Source organism: Desmodus rotundus, chromosome 1 (genome assembly GCF_022682495.2).
Source record: "Desmodus rotundus isolate HL8 chromosome 1, HLdesRot8A.1, whole genome shotgun sequence".
Classification (NCBI taxonomy): domain Eukaryota; kingdom Metazoa; phylum Chordata; class Mammalia; order Chiroptera; family Phyllostomidae; genus Desmodus; species Desmodus rotundus.
The window spans coordinates 174,363,524-174,385,332 of NC_071387.1; the positions used below are offsets into that span (position 1 = coordinate 174,363,524).

Genomic DNA, 21,809 nt, shown 5'->3' on the forward strand with positions numbered 1-21,809 from the left:
TGATTAGCTCAAAAATGTCTTTTGGCATGGTGTATTTGAATCAGAATCCAAACAATATTCACATGCTCTGTTTGGTTGATATATTTTATGTCTCTTTTAATCTATAGCATCTCCCCTCTCTTTTTTCATGACACTTGCTGAAGATTTAGATTTGGCTGATTGTACCTTCATGGCATTATTTTAAATAACACTCTATCTGTCATATTTCCTATGAACTAGTAGTTTAGAAACTGAACTAGATTCAGATTCAAATTTTGGGGCAAAAATATTTTAAAGGTGATGCTGCAAGTCACCTCAGGAGGCAGGTAATGTCTGTCTGTCTGACTTTTAGTGATGTAAATATTGTTTAGTGGTTTGGATGATATTATCCTGAATTGTCTATAATACAGCACCCCATTAACATTTCACCTAACGATTTCAGCATCTAGACTGCCTAGATCCATTCTTTCATTGGTGGTTAAAAATGGAAATATCCAAATCTTTCATTTCTTCACCTTTATTTTCTGCTATTCTTCTCTTCTAATAAGAGGAAAAAGAGCCCTGACTGGTGTGGCTCAGTTGGTTGGAGTATTGTCCCACAGACAGGTCAGGGGTTCAAGTCACAGTCAGGGTGCGTACCTGGGTTGTGGGTCTGGTTCACTGGTCATGGCGCATGCAAGAGGCAACCAATCAATGTTTCTCTCCTTCTCTCGCTCCCTCCCTTCCCCTCTCTCTAAAATCAATAAGCATGTCCTCGGGTGAGGATAAAAAAAAGAAAAGAAAGGAAGAGGAAAGGGAAAGGAAGAGGAAAGGGAAAGGAAAGGGGAGGGGAGGGGAGGGGAGGGGAGGGGAGGGGAGGGGAGGGGAGGGGAGGGGAGGGGAGGGGAGGGGAGGGGAGGGGAGGGGAGACAACCTTTCATACAGAAACAGAAAATCAGCCTGACACTCAGACCTGGACCTCAGTGTTCTCTTGTTGGACACAAACAATCTCACAGAACATCAAGTCATCTTGTGACTTTGAAGTGAGGCTAAAGAAAAAAGACTACTTCATAATGTTGTTTAATTACAGGCAAAAACAAGGTCACCATGTAGACCAGGACAATCAAACCTCCTCCTTTTCCAAATACTATGCATGACTGCTGCTTCCATGACAATGACAGCTTTGGCTTTGCTCTAGCCTACCCTATAGGATGAATTAAGTGCCAAGTCATATCATTCTTTAAAGATTTATTAAAATACCCAGTCATAGAATTATTCTCCCTTCCAGTCCAGAGCAAACCCCCTCTTCTCTGAACCATTCCCAACATCTTACCACTGCTCAAATCCTGTAATACTGTTGGTCCTTTCTAACTTCCTGTTATTGAAATGTCCCACAGTTCCCCAAAGCTCAGTTTCCTTCCCTGCAACAAGTAAGAAATTTGACTTGCTAAGTTCTGGCTCTGCTCCTAGTAGCCTAAGACATGGGGAATAGGAGTGCATGGGAGGGCCATTTACACCTATATGGTTATCAGGAAACATAGTCTACACAGGAAAGACAGGACACACTCAGTTCTTTCACTTTCTCACTCTGCAGAAGAATGAGTTTGTGCTCTGGCAACCTACCACATAGTGAACTTTCTTCCTTTTCAAAGTATTGATACCGCTTGAATTCATAGATTTTCATTATTGCTGTAGCCGTCTCTCTCCCTCTCAGGGATCTGTGAGCTCCTGGATAGGGACACAACGTGGTCCAGGATCTTTAAGCTCGTCCAGTTTCAGGGGCTGGCTGCAGCACAGGCACACTAAACTCGCCGGCATGGAGGTGCTGGACATTTTAGACCCCTACATCCCTCAGACTGAGGACCCACCACCCTGGCCCCGTCCTGGCCCCGTCCTGGCCTGGGGACCTGACATGAGAGTCACAATTTATGGCAGCCATTTTTTAATGCTCAAATAGTCCCTTCTTTGACCAGTAGGAGACCCTTAAAGTTGAATTCTGTGTCCTATTGACATGTCTCAAGAAGTGTTTAATGGCCTATGCTGTCAGGAAAGTAGTGTAGATGGCCCAGGCTTATTTTCTGCTTAAAAGAAGTATCTAGTCTGGTTTCTCCAGAGAATAGAACCAGTATGAGAAAGAGAGAGAGAGCGGATAGATCTGCTATAAGAAATCGGTTCATGCAGTTATGAAGGCTGAGAAGTCCAAGACCTGCAGTTGGCGAACGGTGTAGTCCTAGTCCGAGCCCAATGGCCTGAGAACAAGGAGCGCCAATGGTGTTAGTTCCAGTCTAAGTCTGAGTGGAGGGTGGGGAAGACTGTGGTCCCAGCTTGAAGACAGTTAGGCAGAGAGAATTCTTTCTTTTCTTCCATAGAAAGCTAGTTTAATTTCAGTAAACCTCAGTTCTACTAATAAAGGAAAACTATTATTTTTTGAAATATTCTTGTAAGTGAGAATTCTTTCTTTTTCACTCTTTTACTGTATTCAGGCCTTTAACGGATTGAATGGGGCCCACCCTCTTTGGGGAGGGTGATCTGCTTTACTCAGCCTACTGATTCCAATGTTAATCCCACCCAGGAACATCTTCACAGACACACCCACGATTAACGTTTACACAAATATCTGGGCACCCCATGGCCTGGTCACGTTGACAAAAAATTCATCGTCGCATCAAATTAGCCATTTCTCCATACTATTCACTTTAAGCAAGAGACTAGAGTGGTGATATCTTGCCAAAAGACAAGCTTTGTGCTATATCAAGGGACAGGCAGACCAGAGGGATGGGCAGACCCATATAAGAACATCAGGGGTAGTTTCAGTTACCATACCTTTACAAGAACATAGATGCAAAGCAGTTTTAAGGAAAAGCCATAAAAAAATGATTGGAAAAAAAATTTTTTTTAAATGTGTCCAAAGAGGGACTATTAAGGAACTTACTACAAAAGAGAAAACTAAAGAACTTTTTCATTACTGTCCTTAAATAAGAAAATTTTTTCCAAAAAGATAAGTTGGGCAGTCAGCACCATGCTACAAAACTCTTGGCTAAACTAGAGAGAAGAGATTAAAGCAAGAGACATTTGGCTACACCTGGAGAATGTCAAAGTCACCCAGTCTCAGGTATCTAGAAGTGGCCTATTCAAATCTGGAGACTAGCTCTAGGTGATTGAGGAACTTACCTAAGTGCCAAGACCATGCAGCGCCTAAAGTTCCTTCTGGGAATGTAATTCTCTGTCATTTAGTTCAAATAGATTCTCTCCTATTTATTATGTTCCAGTTAAAGGTGAGATCATATGGTATTTGTCCCTCACCGTCAATAGAAGAAAAAAGGAAACAAAATATAACCAGAGCCATTGAAGTTAAGAACAATCTAACAATGGTCAGGGGGGAGTGGGGAGGGGACAGTGAGGAGAGGGGATTACAGGAACTACTATAAAGGACACATGGACAAAATCAAGGGGGAGGGTGGACGCGGGGGAGGGAGGGGGATTCAGCTGGGGTGGGGTGGAGGGATGGGGAGAAAAGGCACACAACTGTAATTGAATAACAATAAAAAATTAAAATCATTAAAAAAAAATAGATTCTCTCCAGGTGATGCAGTGGAAAGTTGATAAGCCTCTCTCTCTAATCCATCCCAAAAGGCTCCACAGAGGCTGGTTTATGGCTGCCTTTACACAGAGCAGAGGATGGTCGGAGGTGGTGGGGAGGGTGGCTCATTGCCCCCTGCATGGAGATAGGCCAGCAGCTCCAGAGACCACTCTGATGTGAAAAGGAGCAACAAGCTCCTCCAAGAGCTAAAGAACCCTAGAGGACATAAACACGAAGACGGTGCTTCCCACAGGGAATAACTCTGCAGTTTGCAGCCATCCCAGGGGAGAAAGTACGATCAGGACACTGAATGGAATCCCTCTCCTCTAATTTAGTAGGGGGGACGTGGGAGCTGGGTAACTGGAGGGAAAAGCACTGACAAGAATAAGTGTTTAAAAGGAGGATTTCCTCAAGAAAGGTTGACTCAAGGACAGCAGGGGAACTGCTTTTGTGAGCTAAGGGAGCAGGATGGTGGAATTTCACAAGGAAAGCACAATGTGACAGAGGAAATAACTCCAACAGTCTTAATAAGGCTACAGGTTTGGGGTTTTTTTCATTCCTTTCTAAGCCTAGAAGCTACTTTCTATTTTTATACCTTTTTTCCTTTTTTGATGGGTAAGAAAGGAAAGCAAGGTAAAAGTAGACTGTTTCTTTAATAAATTGTTTGACTACACATCATGAAGCCAAGATTAGATGTTAAAATACCTCTACAGTCGATTTCTCTTCCACAGTTATCTGTTGCTTCCATCCTGTATATATAGATGTTCAACAAGAAGAAAACAGTTTGATTCCATTCCCTTATTATGTAACTAAATGGTGCCCATTCCCGTATTATGTAACTAAATGGTGCCCATCAGTGCTATTTCTTGGTGGGATTGTGATGAGTTGATGCACTTAAGTTACCACAAATCCTGTTGATGAAATGGTTACTCAGAGACTGATTCAGACAAAATCTTGAATCTAGCACCTGCATCCTTTATTCTGATTCTTATCCTATAAAAAATGTTTGACCAAGGGGAAAGCCCTGACAAATAATTTCAAGTCTTCAAGGACTTGTTGGTAGTGTGCTGAGCGGTGCCCCCCAAAGAAGATACGTCCACATTCTAATCTCTAGAACCTGTAATATTACCTTCGATGACAGAAGAGTGAGTAATATGCCTCATGTGGCAAAATATGTACTAAATTTAAAGGTATTGATAGGAGGACCTTTCTAGATTACCCAGCTGGGCCCTGAAAGCATACATGCCCCTGTAAGACAGCAGTGGAGGAGTTTGGGACAGACACACAGTGGAGAGACCCACAGGGAAGAGAGGGCAATGAAGGCAGAGACTGGAGTGATGTGTCCATAAGACAAGGAATGTCAAGGCAAGTCAGCAGATACCAGAAGTGGAGTTGGCAAGGAACAATTTCTCCTCTATAGATAGCCTCAGGAGGGAGCCTGGCCCTGCTGATATCTTTATTTTGAACTTCTGGCCTCCATGACAGTGGGAGAATACATTTCTGTTGTTTTTAAGCCATCACGCTTGTGGTGATTTGTCATAGCAGCCACAGGAAATTAGTGCATATTGTCTGTCCAATTCCTATTGCCTTCTATAGAGTAGCCCGTGATAAAGGACTCAGCCTAAATTGCATGTTTGTACTATGTAACCAAGACCTCCAGCTACAGCTGATGGGAATCAAAAGTAGACACTGACCCCAAAAGCCAATGGACTAAGATGAGCCAATCAGATTCTCCCTCTTAAGAATCTGAACTAAGAGACATAAAAAACATTGTTAGACCATGTAGGACACAAGGGCTGTAGGGCTGCATCAATTTGAGGCTAGAGTTAGTCTCATTTTCAAGCAAAAGTGACAGTACAGGTAAGATGCTAAGTAAACTGAGAAATGGAAAAATGAAGAGCTGAGCAGAAAAACGCAAATACCGGACACCTCACTCCATACTTCACAGAGAAACTAAGTGCAATCAGATAAGAATAATAATTTCCCCACCATCAAACTGTCATCCTAACTGGATCTATGCCCACACAGTCTTTTGCCCATTACAAAGGAAGGATTGTCCTTGCCCCTGTCTCAGGAAAACCCTTCTACCTAGATTATGGATCCCAGCTCCTTGCACCTGCTCAGGGACTTCACTGCAGCAATTACCCCTTCTCTCAGAGACATGCCCTTCTGCACCGTGGGCCCTGAGAGCCCACATCCTCCTCCGGTGACCACCAACATCTCTGCTGTCTTCCAGCTCTTCAGGGAGGTTGTCCATCCTCACTGTATCCGTTTTCTTGCCTCCAGTTTTTGCCTCAACCCCATGCAAAAGGATTTTGTTCCTAATGTTTTATTGAAAGCGCTCTTATTAAACTCACATATGACCACAAAAGCCCTCAGTTTGCTTGACCTCTCAGTAGCATTTGACAGCATTAATACTTCTCTTTGAAACAATTTTTCAGTTTTATGTCAGCAAGTTTCCTCCTACCTCCTCTAGTCTCTTTCTTTGTCATCTTTGCTGGCTTTTATTCCCCCAGATCTCTAATCACTGTCAGGCCTCCAGGATTCTGCCTTTGACTCTCTTCTGACCTTTGTCCATACTCTCTTCCCAGAAAATCTCTTCTAATCTCTTGGCTTTAAACAAAGTAAGCACATTCTGATACTGCAACTTTTCATCAGCAGTCTAAATTTGTCCCTGAGCTTCAGAGTCAAACATCCGACATCTCCCTACTCAGTATCTCCCTACGGCTAATAATTATCTTACCCTTAACATGGCCAATGAGTATTTTGATTTCCTAGCCCACAGCTTCCTACTCTGGCTCTTTTCAACAAATGGCACCATCATCCTCTCAGGTGCTCAGGTCAAAAATCCTACAAATCATCCTTAATCCCTCTCCTTCCATCATATTCCATATCTAATCCATCTGCAAATCCCATGAGCTCTATCCCCAAAACTTACCCCGACTCTGACCACCCCTCACCAGTTCTTCACCACCACCTCCTCATCATCTCTCACTAAATTTCTGCAACAACTTTTTAACTGTAGTCAGTTATACAGACATCAGCAAGATCAGTTACTGTATTGCTTATCACTGTTTGATTAATTTCCATTGCATCCACATTAAAATACAAATTTCTTACCAAAACCTAAAAAGCCCTGTATGGCCTGTTCCCTGCTTACTCCTTTGACCTTATTTTTCACTTCTCTCCTTAATTCTTGCATTTGAACCACACCAGCCTTATTTCCACCCCTTATACATTCAAGTTCAGTTTTGTTGCAGGGCCTCTGCCCTTCTTGCTCCTTCTAGTTGGAAGTATCTTCCCCAGATCTTCATATGCGTGACTTCTTATAATTCAAATGTCACCTTCTCAGAAAGGCTTTTCCTACCTACCTCAGCCAAAGTAGGACCTCCTGCCCCATAACTGTGTCTTACATGTCCCTATTTTATTTTCTTCATAACATTTGTCAGTATCTAAAATCATTCTGTTAATCCATTTGTGTTCACTTTTTGAAGTGTCCCATTGCAGCGTCAGCTCCTTGAGGCATAACTGAATTCTTCACTGTGCGCCCCCAAGTGCCTGGCCTATGTCAGACCATCAGTAACTATCTGCTGACTTGCTGACTGATACACAACCGCTCTGAGATGCTTTAGTTCCCACCTCCCTTAGACTGGGTGGTATACCACTTCCTGTACTAAACATAAGGCACTAATTACTACATTCTTTTAATAATCTCCTTTAATGTGTAATACTAGTCTGAGTTTCTCATCTTCGTATGAAACAGTCTTGATGGAATTGTTGAAATAATGTCGTATCCTGAATTTGGACATTCATTGACGATCCCTGACAGTAAGGCTAAGAGTGTAGAGGGGAGGCAAAGACAACACAGTGGCACTCCTGTCACCTGTGCTGACACACTTGTTTTCTTGATACAGATTTTAAAATCTGACTTCCAACACCCGTTGAGGAGTTAAGAATGCTATCTCCATAGATTCTACCCACTTTCTACAGCTATATACTTCTTCCTAGGAGAAGAAATAAAACCTTAGAGATGTAAAAATCTATTTCCTGACTTTGTCAAGGTCATTGAACATAAACAAGGTATAAGAGTCTATCCAATCATTAAATATAAGGCAGCGTGAAAACAGCACAGGCCCAGGAGACAGAGCTCTGAACCATGGTCCTAGGCTGACCTTGGCAGGCGACTTAGCCTCCCCAAGGCTGTTTCTCCCCTAAATAATAAGGAGGTTGGGCCAGTTTACCACATCACTCTCTGTGAGTATTACCCAACTTCTTGGTTTTTCTTTTTTCGTTGGTTCTATTTTAAAAACTGCTTTTTCCTCTCACTTTCCTAGGAGAATTCTGGCTCTGGAAAAGCAGCTGGCTAAGTTTCACTTGCAAAGCACTTCTGATCACACAGAAAAGCATGCAGCTCCCCTGGCAGCGAAATGTGTGATGGTTGACTTGCACCTTGCTGGCTGAATCCACGCAACGACAAGTGGGAGTTTTATTGGGTTCGCAGCACTGAAGGATAGCAGGCCTTCTCTTTCTCCTAACTCTGGGGTATTTTTGTTTGCTTGTTTGGCTTGAAGAAAAAAACACATTTATTCAGGTGTTCAGTTCACAGAGCGAGGGTGGCTCCACACCACTAAATTGTGTGCAGTGAAATCCAAACTGCAAGCTGTAAGCCCCCACACACTTAGACTGAGCAAGCCAGCTTCTCACCAGGGATTTTCAAAGGTGAGGCGAAATGCAGATGGCAAATGCCAGGCTGTGCATATCTTCAGCAACACATACGTGTTTGAACTGATCTTGCCATGACTGCAGGTTAAACTGAAGTCACCTACATGTGAATCTCTGGGTACCAGGCCTTACTGGGATGATGTCTGAGCCAGTTTTCACCTTCATTGAGCCCTTTCTGAAGTTCTCTTGGCTTCCCATGAAATGAGGACAGGATGATGGTGAGATAGGTAGTCATAGGTCAGTCCTTGCCCACACTCGGAATTGTACACGGCCTCCAATGAGTGCCCAGATCTGTTTATAATACCATTTGCCAATGAGGAGAACCAAAGCTCTTGGGAGACATGACTACTTCTAGGACTGAAGCAGGAAATACAGAAAAGGAGCCTGTAGGATATAAAGTACAGCATAGGGAATATAGTGAATAATATTGTAATAACTATGTATGGTGCCAGGTGGGAACTAGGTTTATCAGGGCGATCGTTTCACAAGTTAAATAAATGTTTAATCACTGGATTGTACAACACCTGAAACTAATATAATATTGTACGTCAACTATAATTAAAACTAAAAGATTATTTTTTAAAATGAGCTTGTAGCTTCTTGTATTTCTAGAAGTAAGGGAGTTCTCAAAAAAACAAACAAAACTTTAAAAACACAATGATGGGATTATGTCAACAGGACAAGGAGCCAACTGAAAGAGCTCCCAATGGCCAAAGCTAGAACAGTTTGAGCAACAAAATCAAGTAGTGTTGATTTATAATCCAACATGGATACATGGATGTATAAAATAAACATCCACGTATCCATATTGATGTGAATAAATGATTAAATAACTAAGTAAATGGTGGAGAAGAAACAAATCTCCCATGCAGAATTCCCAATAATTTATGTAGATACTCCTCCCTCAAGGAGTTGAAGTATAACTCCCCACACATTAAGTGTGGGCTTTTTATATAGTGTCTTCCTTCCAAAGAGCATAGGAAAGGGAAAAAAGAAACTTCCCTAGTGGAGAAGCCTGACAAGCACACAGCACCTCAGACAGTGGTCAAGATTCCCAACAGCAATGGGGGCACGTTGACAGTGTGTGATGAGGGCAGCACTTTGTCTCTGGGGTCTTCCTCCCCAAAATCCAAAAGCCCACTGTAATTGTGAGAAACACATCAGACCAATCCCAAATGAGGGTCATTCTACAAGACACCTGACCAGTACTCCCCAAAACTTTCCAAGTCGTCAAAAACAAGGGATGTTGGAGATGCTGCCACCATCACAAGGAGCCCGAGGGTAACACAACAACTAGATGTCCTGTGGTCTCCTGGAGGGGATCCTGGTGCAGAAAACAAACATCAGGGGAAATCTGGGAAATCTGAATAAGGCATGGACTTTAGTTAATGACAACATATCAATCAATATTGGTCCACTAGTTGTGATAAATGTACTATACTAATGTAAGATGTTAATAATGGGGGAAAGTGAGTATGGGATATGTGAGAACTCTGTACAATCTTTGCAAGTTTTCTGTAATCAAAAACAATTCCAGAAAAACTTACCTGGTTCCAATTAAGTCAATAAAATAAAGGTGTAGGGCAATTTTTTTCTTCTTCAACAATTACTTCCTTTATGTCTGCTCTCTTGGTTTTAAAATACCTTAATGTTACTTCTTGCCTTTTCCAACAATTCTTTCTCTCTCACTTTCTAGCATATTTTTGCATTTCATAGAAAGAATAGGATTTTTTTTTACCTTAGGCCTGAGCTTTTCTCTCCTTCCCTTTGGTGTTAAAATCTGAAAACCATATAATTCACTCTGGTATCAATGTGATTCCATTTGTAAAATCTGACAGCAAAATACATTTGCAACATTTGTATTTATCTCTCTCAACATCAGTTCTCAGGTGCACCTTGCAGCCATGTACAAAGATTTCTCCTCTTCAGCCCCTGATTGACTTTCCAGTCTGTTCCCTCTACCAGTAGTACAGAAGCTCCCTGGGTTCCCTCAAACACTATGAAGAGTGGAGGCCCTTTAGTTCTCAAATAAACACGGCTTGTGTAGTTAAGGATTTCACATGCTGGGAAAAGGCACTGATTAAACCATCTTTTGGTGAGAATGGAGGGAAGGGAAGACCTAGCACTTGTCTTAATTATTCAGTCCTTGATATTTCACTCATTTTTTGAAACCTGCCTGGAACTAGTTTAAGATTATCCTCAATTACTTGCTAACTTTGGAGCAGAGTGACCAGTAAATTCATCTTACAAATTACTGATGCAAAGTTATATTTCAGGGATTTTTCCCCTACACCAGGGGTGTCATTTTCGCTGGGGGCCACATCAGCCTCGCAGTTGCCTTCAAAGGGCCAAATGTAATTTTAGGACTGTATAAATGTAACTACTCCTTAACTAGGGGCAAGGAGCTCTACACTCAGCCCTTTGAAGGCAACCGCAAGGCTGATGTGGCCCCTGGCAAAAATGAATTTGACATCCCTGCCCTAAACTATACCTCTACGAGGAGAACATTTTCATACATGTGGTATGTAAGGATGCATGAGAAGTGAAGGGAGGTATTTGTTAATCAGCACTGATAACTGCTCACATAGTATGAATTGAGCAATAAAATAAATCCCTATTGTCCTTCAAAATCTCCCAGCAAGTCTGAGATAGTACTGGCTACTGAAATCTTCATCATAAGAGTTGTTCCTTTAGTTTAAATGATATTCCTAACCCTGGATCCCTGATTCTCCTAGGGTCCCAAAGGCTTTTTTTAATACCAAAAAAAAAAAACCCCAAACCCCCCCACACACCTACCAATGCACAGTACTGATACTTATTTCAAGCTAAACAGAAGCTCTAATTAACAGGAAAGTACATCCTTGGTTATAGTTCTTCAATTGACAACATTCTTGTAAAATTTGGGCTCAAGGGAAGAAAATTGTAGGAGAGATTATCAGTGGTAGAAAGACTTGGTAAGACTGGATTATAGTCTTTAAAAAGGGGTTCAGCCTCAAGAAAGCCCCTATAAGTGGACAGAATTAGGGGAACTGAAGTACAGCCCCGCAGACCTCCTCTAAGCTTCTCCCATGGGAATTTAATAGACTGATGAATTACCACCTCCAGCAGGCACAGAGGGAGGACAAGGTCCAGGATATACACTTGTCCTGTTCAAGCCCAAATGTCTGGAAAGCCAATATGGTTGGTGATCCATGCAAGCAGATGGAAAGGAGATGGGGAAGAATGAGACACTAGGGGCAGGGGCCAGGGCCATGGCAGCATGAGAAGAGACCCAGGGCCACAGGGCTCCTAGCATAAGCACCTGGTACAGGAGAGTGGAAAGAATGTGGAGGGAATGATGGGAAGGAGCTATGTGGTAAGTTGTTTGAGGAACAGTGAGTAACAACTTGCCCATACACACATAAAATTACTTCTAAACACACTTAAATCTTCACTGGTGTGGCCCTACTTCTATTTTATTCTAAAAAGAATGTGGTAAGAAATAATCTATTGATATTGATATAGATGCAGACATAGATATAGATATGATATAGGTAGAGACATATAAACCTATATTATCAAACTTCAAGCCGCACTAAAAGTCTAATGCAAAGGGCTTCTCTAGACCTAAGGCCTTGTTCGCCGCTATTGTACACAGGATAGCAAGTGCCAGGCATGTAGCAGGAACTCCGTGAGCATCACGGAAGTAAAGGGAGGTGGAGGGAGAGAGCAATGTAGAAAACAACTAACATTTTTGTGTAGGTTCTGGTTTTTGTCAGGCACTATACTGGGAGTTTCACATGGATTATTTTTATTTAATCCTGGTAACAAGTTCATAAAATAGATGAAAGAGATGAAATAGAGAAAATTGGTGAAATAGACTCCCATTTCATAAAAGAGAAAACAGATTCAGAAAGGTTAAGTAATTTTACTGAAGCTCATACCACTAATGACTAGAGGAGTCGGGGTATTTCTTTTCCATATTGAAGCTCTAGAGTATTTCACTTAAAAAGCATTTTCGCTGCTTTGAAAATGGAGTCTATATAGGAAATAATCTAATAAAAAAGAACACTGAAATATTACTAAACTGGTTTCTGGTTAACTAAAGGATTATTTAATTTAATTAAAATTTAAAGTTACAATCTAATAAAATATTCTTTGTGGCCATTCCAAAGCCTTGAAAAATAAAATCTCTATCTGACATTTATTCTTTTACAATTGCTTTAGGGCTTAAAATAAATGTTTACCAGTTATTTTATACACACACATATCATTTGAAGGTAAAACAAATTGAAGAAAAGACGTCTTGTTCGGCATGTGGGGTTTACCAGTTGCTGCAGGGACCCCCAAAAAGCATTTAATCAAATGTCTAAAAATATTTCTTTAACACTTCAAGTTCAGTTTTGTAGTTATGGTGACCAAAGTACTCTTCTTTATTTGAACTTTTGAAATTACCCCCAAGTGGATGAAACAAGTTTTAATTTTGCAAGCCTCATCTAAAAATGTCACTACAGAGAAAGCACAATGATGCTTCATTTTATGGGAAAGGGTATATCTTTAAAAAACTATCTTTTTAAGGCTGTGTAAGGTCTAGCATCTGCTGTTGTTTAACCAGAATTCCATTCATTCATACAATACCTGAAGGCCTGCCAGCTACCAAGCACTGTACAATGTACCTAGTAATGAAAATACATCCCTGCTTTCTAAAGACTTCCATTCCAGGTGAGGCTAGGCACAAGTAACAAATGAATGAACAATATAATTTCTAAGAGTGGCATGATTTCTAAAAATAAAATAACATAAAGCAGGGAGATGTGACACAGCGGCACACTCACGTAGGTGGGTGTGCCACTATATCGCGTCTGTCTAAAAAAGGAGTTCCAAAAGACGAGCTCTCCAGGGAAAGTCACCCAGCCAGGATGTGACTCTCCTGTTCAAGGACGGAAATAAGGCCCATGGGGCCAGAAGGTGGTGAATGGAGCAGTAATATGAGATGAGATCAGAGAGGCGGGCAGGGACAAGGACAACAACGGGCTGGATTCTCAATGCCTGGGAAGCAGCGAAGGCTTTAAGCGGGAGAATGAGGAGAATGAAGTACTGGGATTTAGCTGTTCAAAGGTCACTCCAGATACACTCCAGAGAGTAGGGGGCTTGGAGGTGGGCAAATAGGTTGCATGACAGTTTAGGATAAGCTTTGTGGAGTCAGGAGACTTACAGGTGCATGAAATACGTGGGGCAAGGGACAGAGGAGATCAAAAGTGAGTCCTAGCTTTTTGACTTGGGCAGCCCAAGGCAAAACCTATTTCCTGCAATGGGAACTATTTCCTAAATGTGTGTGACCACAGAACACTTTCGTCTGCTATAATTCTTAACAAGACATAAAGCACTAGAGTCTGCGAAGCACAGATTAAGTATGCTGTTTTAGAGTTTAAAGAAGTATCACTCCATCCTTTCCTTGGAACCTCGTCACAGTCCTATCCCCTGAGGGAAACTGAAAAGCAAAATGTGGTATTGCTTATAGGAGTTTTTACTTTTTTTTGTAACTCTTACAAGTGATGTTAATGAGGTGACTTTTGGACCACAGCTAAGGGGGGGGCTGGTTGCCAGGAGAAAAAACCGTGTGACGACAAAGTTAGATCTGTTAGCCCCACCCCTGACCTCTGGGGTGGGGAGAGAGGCCAGAGGTCGAATCAATCCTCACTAGCCAATGATTTAATCAATCACCAATCATGTCTGTAATGAAGCCTCCATTTGGGGAAAAGAAAAAAAAAAACCCACCAAAAATGAGGTCTAGAGAGCTTCTGGGCAGGGGAACACAGGGAGACTTGGGGAAAGCAGTGCTCTCAGAAGGGGCATGTAGCCTGGACAGGGAAACTCCTGCCCTTTCCCCACCCCTCGCCCTTCGCATCTCTCCCATCTGGCTGTTCCTCAGCTATGTCCTTTTATAATAAACTGGGGACATAGCAAGTAAAATGTTTCTCTGAGCTCTGTGAGCCACTCTAGCAAATTAATCGAACCCAAGAAGGGGGTCATTGGAATCTCCAATCTATAGCCCATAGGTCAGAAGCCCAGGCGACAACCTGGATTTATGATTGACATGTGAAGGGGGAGACTTGTAGGACTGAGCCCTCAACCTGTGAGGTAGTGCAGACACTGTGAGAATTGGGTTGACTTGTAGGATACCCAGCTGGGTCAGCAAATTGCTTGGTGATGATGGGGAAATCCTACAAACACGTATTGGAATGGGGTGTAGAATTGAATGCAGAATTGTATATAAACAAGTCTCAAATCTGACAATATTTTAATGTGATTATTTGCACTATAACTATAATTCTAACTCTTTCTGGCTAGATTCACCCAAATAACAATGACTGCCATTTATTGAGCCCTTGCTATTTTATATACACTGTCTAAAAGCTGTATGTAGATCAGAACATTTAAGCAGCATTTCAGTCCTGGGAAGTAGGTATTATTATATTAATTTTACAGAGGAGAAGTAGCCTGAAGTCACACAAGCAGGAAAGGGCAAGTGTCTGTCTGTATTTAATCCTGGGTTTGTTTCCTTAAAACTTGGCTCCTAGAGCTAGAGTCCAAAGTATATTTCACCATCAAACAAATGGCAATGGTAGGTAAGAAAGAAAAGCAACACAACAAATGTATCTACTCTGTTAAGACTTAACAATTAATTATTTCAAATCTCCTTTTCCTCTAAATTTTGCCTAACCGCTGAAAAATAATGACAACATCTAAAGATGAAGAGAAAATCGACCAAGAAAGAGATTTGTTTTTTCAGGAGGTAAGTAAGTTCTCTAGCCTGAGTTGATTTTATTTAAAGCTTAAGAAAAAAAAAAGTGTGAACTACTAAAAGAAAACATTGTTGGAAGAGGAGGGATAATGAGAGAGAGCATCCAGAGGTCACAAGGCAAAAGAAAATTCCCAGACTTGATATGAATATGAACTGGCATGTGCTGGGGAAGGCTGGCCCCCAGAGAGGGACAGAACATGTCACCCCGTTCATCGGCTGTGCCCGCTGTGGCCATCAGCAGGGTGAACCGTGGACAAGACCTCCTTCCACCTGAAGTCCACCTTCTGACAGTTCATAATGGCTGCTCACCGTCCTCTGCTCTCCAGGGGATCTTAGGTATAGACACTTCCAGGTTCTGTCTGCCCGAACAGCATTTGCAGTATGTGGACGGGAGATAGCCTGTCCCCAAATTACTACAAGGACCTGGCGTTTCCCTTGGTGGGGGTGGGGAGAGCTTGTGTAAGCAATAAATAGGAACTCTATCCACCACAACCATTCCACAAATCTAAATTAAAAGTCACGTCAGCATCTCTCACAGTTCCAACTACATCTTCAAAGTAAAGAGAAGAGGAAATAACAGGTATAAAAAAAACACCAGGTTTTGTTTCTTTATTGTTCTATGGGGTTGTTTTGGTTTGTTGGTTTTTTTTTAAGTTTTTGTTTTAGCAACTAGAGCCACTAGCACTGAAGATAACTGAATATTACAATGTTTATTTTTTAGTTGATTGAAAAATCCTTAACTTTAGGTGCCTTGGGGAACCAGGTTGCTAGAAAGCAGTCTTAGTTTTTTGAGTGAATCTTTCTTTTCTAAGTTAATTCAATTAAATCAACATTTATTTAGTGATTATTTTGTGCCACACATTGACAGACACAGCAGACATGATAGTGGATGTAATCCCAATCTTTGTCTGTCTGTCTGTGCGTATCTGTGTGTCTCTGTGTGTGCACATACAGGGCGGGGCAAAAGTAGGTTTCCAGTAGCAAGCACACAAAGTAGTTTATTCTTATGTCTTGTATTATTGTTTTACTTTCCATACAAACAACTGTAAACCTACTTTTGCCCCTCCCTGTATATAAAATCATGCCTAACCTTCCTCTGTGTCTGACTCTTTCTCGAAGGTTATTTTGCAATTCAGTCTTTCTCTTCCAGGCACTCAAGCCACTTACTCAAGATAATCTAATTTGCACACTTAATGACATGTTCTCTAGTCCACCTTCCAAATCAAAACACCAAATAGGACTGAGACAGTATGACCTTGTGCCACCCTTGAGACATCCTAATCAGAGCTACATGCTCTCCAGTTCACAGGGCTCTGATATTCACCATACGGTTTTTGAAATCAAAATGTTCCTACTTTCAGGAAAACATAAAAGAAGCCATGTATTGGTGACCTACGTTTCTCCGAGTGCCTGCTGAGGGATTTGTCCCCTGAGAACGGACTCAGAGGCTTAGCCGGCACCTGCATTACCTAACCTAGGGGACCTACACACCAGACTGATGCTGAGATAGCAATGGAGGAGCCAAGATAAGAAACAGACCAAGCGCACCTTTATACCTACGAGCATTTAAAGCGCTATAGGCCTTTTTCTGAGGTACACGGATATGTGCACTTGGCACATGGCTGACCAAGGTCAGCCAGCTATTTGCTTTCTGAGCCTTCAAATACCAAGCCCTCATCACCTGCTTTGAATATGCATTGTCCAGATATGCAAATTAGTACTTGCCTGTTAAATAAGGGCATTAACAAAATTACTTCTTCTAAAATCTTCATTTTAATTAAAATTAGTCCTACAGCCTCACAGGGCCCCGGCACATTTCTTTAGGCTCTGGATGTTATTTTTTTATTGGATGCGAACCTAGGGCCTTGGGAAAAACTGGGGAAGCTTTTGTGAGTTTCGAGTGTTTTCATTTTGTTTCATTTCATTTTTGTTTTTTCCATTTTTTTTCCTACAAACCTAAGACAATCAAATGTTTGTCTTGGCTGTTAGCAAAAAAGCTTTAAGACTATATAAAAGAAGTATTCAAAGTTAAGTAAAGCATTAGAAATGCTATATTAAATCCCTAGTGGTAACAGAATCCAGCAAAATATACTAACATAATAGAAGTTTTGATGACATTAAAGTCATAAAGGAAAAACAGAATATCCTTCTGTAATTCAAAGAAGACAAGTGACATTTTTACCACCATCATCGGGAGCTTCACTGTCTTGGTAGCTGCTGTCAAAGGGGTGTCTGACCTCCCCTTAGCCCTGGCCTTTGTGATGACGGTGCACGGTCCCCTCATCCGTTTGTCCCACAAACCTGTAAAGCAGGTAGTGCTCTCCCAACTCACAGGAGAGAAAAACGGAAGCTCAAAGAGGGTGAGCACATCATCCAACGTGACACAACTTAAGTGACACAGTAGACACAAACCCTAGTCTCTCCCACTCCAAAGTGTGGGAGAGCCACCAGCGGGGCCACCCTGCAGGAAGCACTCACGGTTGAGCACATGTGGTTTCAAGGGGAGAGCAGCTAGCTCCTCCTCCCTTTAGGAGGATACGATTTAGGACTGAGATCATCTCAGAATATGTCTCTCAGACCAAAGGTGAATCTCTTGCCCCAGGTTAGGTCAGAGCAATAGGCACCTTGGCCCTTGGATTTCCCACTCTGGTCCTCATAAGTGTTTATTTCAGAGTTTCACTTTGGCATTATTAACTTAGCCAGGCAAATGTAAGCTAATCAGATGCCACTTGGGAACACCTATTTTGTTTATTACTAGAATGTACTCTGGTGTTAAGGACAATGGGTCACTAGTTCTCACGGTTCTCCTTTAAGAAGACTCAGAGCAAACACTCTCCTCAGGTTTTGAGGCCAGGAAACACTTATGTCTTTCTTGAGGAACAGATGTTTCTACAGCTATTGTGAGCCTTGTGCCTGATCATGTTTCCCTTTTCCCTTTGACAGCTAGGAAGCTTAAAACCAGTGGACTGCACAAAGTTGTGCAGACAACAGCATAGGAAATACAGTCAATACTATAGTGACAACTATGTACGGTGACAAATGGGTACTAGACTCACAGGGTGATCACTTCATAAGCCATATGAGTGTCTAATCACTACGTGATACACCTGACACTAATGTAATAATGCCTGTCAACTGTAATTAAAAATTTTAAGTATTTAAAAATAAAATTAAAAAATAAATTGTACAGAGTGTTAGGCATTGCCTCATGTATAATTTCCCAGGCTTAATTTCACTACCCAAACCTTTCTGCCCATTTTTCCTCATTAATTTTTTTCTCCTATGGTGTTTTACTGCAGGGGTTTATGTATTGCTTTCCAAACCCTATCCTGAATAGAGGAATTCACTCATTTTTTACCTATTTCTATGTGCCACAGAATCTGTGTGCTTGGGAGAGATAAATAGCCCCATGGACTGAGAGCTCCGCAAGGCCAGGGAAGACCTTACTCATCTCTGCCTCTTCAGCACAAACCTCCGCTTCGCACAGCCTTAGCACTGACTAAACACCTACTGAACTGAATTTTCAAATGTTCCCAGGGAAGCTTTGAGAGAGTCTGAAAAACTACTTAGAACTTTGAACAACCATCTCAGCGCCTTAGTCACCATTAGATGAGAGAGCTGTTTGTCTCTGTTCCGACTCTTGTCATAAGTGAAAAGAGAGATTGTCTTATACTGCAGCACATGTCTGAAAATGCCAGTCCCCTAACAGACTGTTCCTAACATAGTGTCCCTAATACAGCATCTCTTACACAGCACACCTATCAGAGCACCCACATAGTATGGGGGCTTAATAAGTGTTTGCTGAGTAAATGTCAAAAACTGAGCATCTTGCTGATTTTGTGTGTAGATATGAGAACACGCTTTCTTCTGACACCACCCCCCCCTTTGATTCTCCTCAGTAATCTGTTGAGTAAATGGAGCAATGCATGGGACTGAAAATTAAGATGTTGGGCTCAGACAGTCTTGGGTTCAAATCCTGCCTGTGCCATTAACCAGACTTGCAACCTTGCACCTTCTAAGACAGCAAGTTATCTAACCCCATCTAAGCCTCCAATTGTTCATCGCTAAATGGTGATTAGTCACAATACTTACTTCTAGGATCACTATAAGGATTTAATGACACCTGTCAGTGCACAGAATTTGATGCCCTGTATATTGTGAATACTCAGAAAACAGGGACTGTCCTACCCACTTTCTGATACTCATTCCAAAGTCAAACATCAAACACCCGCCCTTAGAAAACTGAATCGTGAGTAGCATGTGTGTGACCGAAACACCCTCTATGTATTTCAAACCCTAACGGCATCTCAGACTTGCTCAGTCCACCCTCCTTCCCCAAGTCCTGAGCCCTGTGAGTTTCCACCCTCCTCCCACTATGGAGAGTTGGTGTGGGAGGGTCAAGAAGGGAGCAAATAACTTCAAAATTCTCTTAGTCTAGGAATAATTGAAAAATGACAATGGCTTCTTAACTATTTCCAAGAGATATTGAGAAATAGGATTGGAATTTAAAGAAAGTGTCATTAACAAGATTGAAATATTTGAGAGCTTCATGGCTGATTTCTGAGGATTAGATTTAGAAAAACAAATACTCTTCTAAGTGAAGCATGAACTGAATTTATGAGTTAGAGATAATTCTTTGCTTTGAAAGATAAATCTCTTCACAGTGATGACAATATAAAAATGTGTTTGCATTTAATTTAGTCTTTATGAAAGACATTGTATACTTACCTACATAGAACTCAGTCTCAGAGGCCTAGAAGTGGGTGATTAGTATAATCTCTCGCTGAAGCCTTATCTTCAAGTCACCACAAACCCATCTGGGTCCTCTGTGTGGAGGGAAAAGAGAATGACATTAGCATCACGTCTCCACAAAAATCGACTTTGCATTTAGAGACAGGGTGAAGAAACCACTGAATAGGCTTGGTCCTCCTGAGCACAGATGTGTGTGTCTCTGGGGACTTGGGCTTCAAGGTCACCAGCACCACTGTTGGGGTGTTCTGCAGCTACCCAAACTGGGGTACAAAGAACTCATGTTCAGACTCTTTGGGTCCATCTCACTTTCAAGGAGCCAAATTGAGTGTTCTCTCTTTCTTCCCACCCCACACTCCCAAATGGAGGCTGGTCCTCTGGGCTCAGAAACAACACAGTCTTTGTTGTTTTCCATCTGATAATTACAAGTGGGCGGCCAGATGGCGCTACCAGCTGGATTATACCCTGAACCCGTGCGGAGCCAACACGAAGCATGAGGACACCACCCGGAGACGGTGGCCTCCTCCCAGAGCGGGCTGGCCCTGCTCACAGACAGCTTCCATCTGAGAATGTACACTTGTGTTTGCGTCCGTCGCTCTGTGCTTAACAGCACGGACTTGGAGCCGACTGCAAGGGCTGGAACCACTGTGTGATGTTGGGCACGTCGCTTTCTTCCTCCCGCTTACTTCAGAGAGTTGTTGGGATGAGTACGTGAATTAATGTGTCTGTTCATCTGCTGGAGCTGCCATAACAAAATACCACAGACTGCGTGGTTTAAACAACAGACATTTACTTTCTCACAGTCCTGGAGGTAAGAATGTCCAAGTGGCTGAAAAGAACAACCCAGCGGGCCTGGAAGGGAAGAAAATATTTGGGGGAAAACCAATAAAGCCTACAAAGGATAACATCTGACAGTTAAATGCTGAAGCATAGTTTTTCTAATACCAAAATAGGGTTAAGAACATGTTTATAAAACATAGGAAAATTATCTAATTTAGCTCTAACGGATAGGGTGTTTTTTTGTCTTTCCCTGTTGGCGGGTGGCTAAAAGCAGTATAATTATTCTTTCCACTCCCAGCCAGGCCAAATATGGGAAAATAAGCAACTACTGCCTTATAGGGTAGGGGTAGTGGGGGACAGGAATGAGGGAAGGCCGGAGGACTGGCAGGGGCCTCATTTCCTATGCTTGGGAGATGGCATTTAGATCTGCCCAGGCCACTGTGGAAAGAAAGAAATACCATAGAACAGGGGCCTAGACAAACCAAACATGTATTTCTCACAGTTCGGGAGGCTGGGAAGTCCAAGCTCAAGGCACCAGCAGGTTCAGTGCCTGGTAAGGGCCCACTCCTGGTATAGACGGCTGTCTTCTGCCAGGTCCTGCCATGGCAGAAGGGTTGAGAGAGCTTTCTGGGCCTCTTTTATGAGACACGCATCCCTTCCATGAGGACTGTGCCCTCTGGAGCTAATCCTGCCTCTTCATATTATCACACGGGGAATCAGACTTCAACATATGAATTTGGGGGGACACAGATTCCAGTCCATAGCATTCCACCACTGGTCCCCCCAAATGTATGTCCTCCTCACATGTAAAATACATTCATTTCACCCCCAAAGCCCCCAAAGTCTTAACTCATTCTAGCATCAGCTCTAAGTCTGAAGTCCAAATTATCACCTAAATACCACCCAAATGAAATACAGGAGAGACATGAAGTTCAGTTTATCCTGAGGCAAAACTCCTCTCCGGCTGTGAACCTGTGAAACCTCACAAGGTGAGTGCTTCCAACGTAAAAGACATCAAGTTGAGAGTTCAAAACCTGTTTTGAGCAGTGGAAAACGCCAACCCGACAGGTGTGTTGCATCAAATGGAGAGTACTTTCAAGGTGACTGAAGTTTAAACATGTGAGAATAAATACACAATTTTTGATAAATAAATTCTGGGAGGTTTTGGGTCCCCCCTCATATGAACTCCACAAAACCTCTCTCTGCTTCTTTTTGGTGGTCCCTTTCCTGGACTTG

General features: G+C 42.1%; 1 long non-coding RNA gene across 1 annotated transcript in view; it reads right to left on the reverse strand.

The window, feature by feature from the left end:
* The window catches only part of LOC123478495 (uncharacterized), a 180,475-nt gene that overhangs the window by 82,111 nt on the left and 76,555 nt on the right, over window positions 1–21,809 (reverse strand). The window contains exon 2 of the long non-coding RNA XR_006653704.2: window positions 19,773–19,870. This is a non-coding gene — a long non-coding RNA (uncharacterized lncRNA). The remainder of the gene's footprint in view (window positions 1–19,772; window positions 19,871–21,809) is intronic.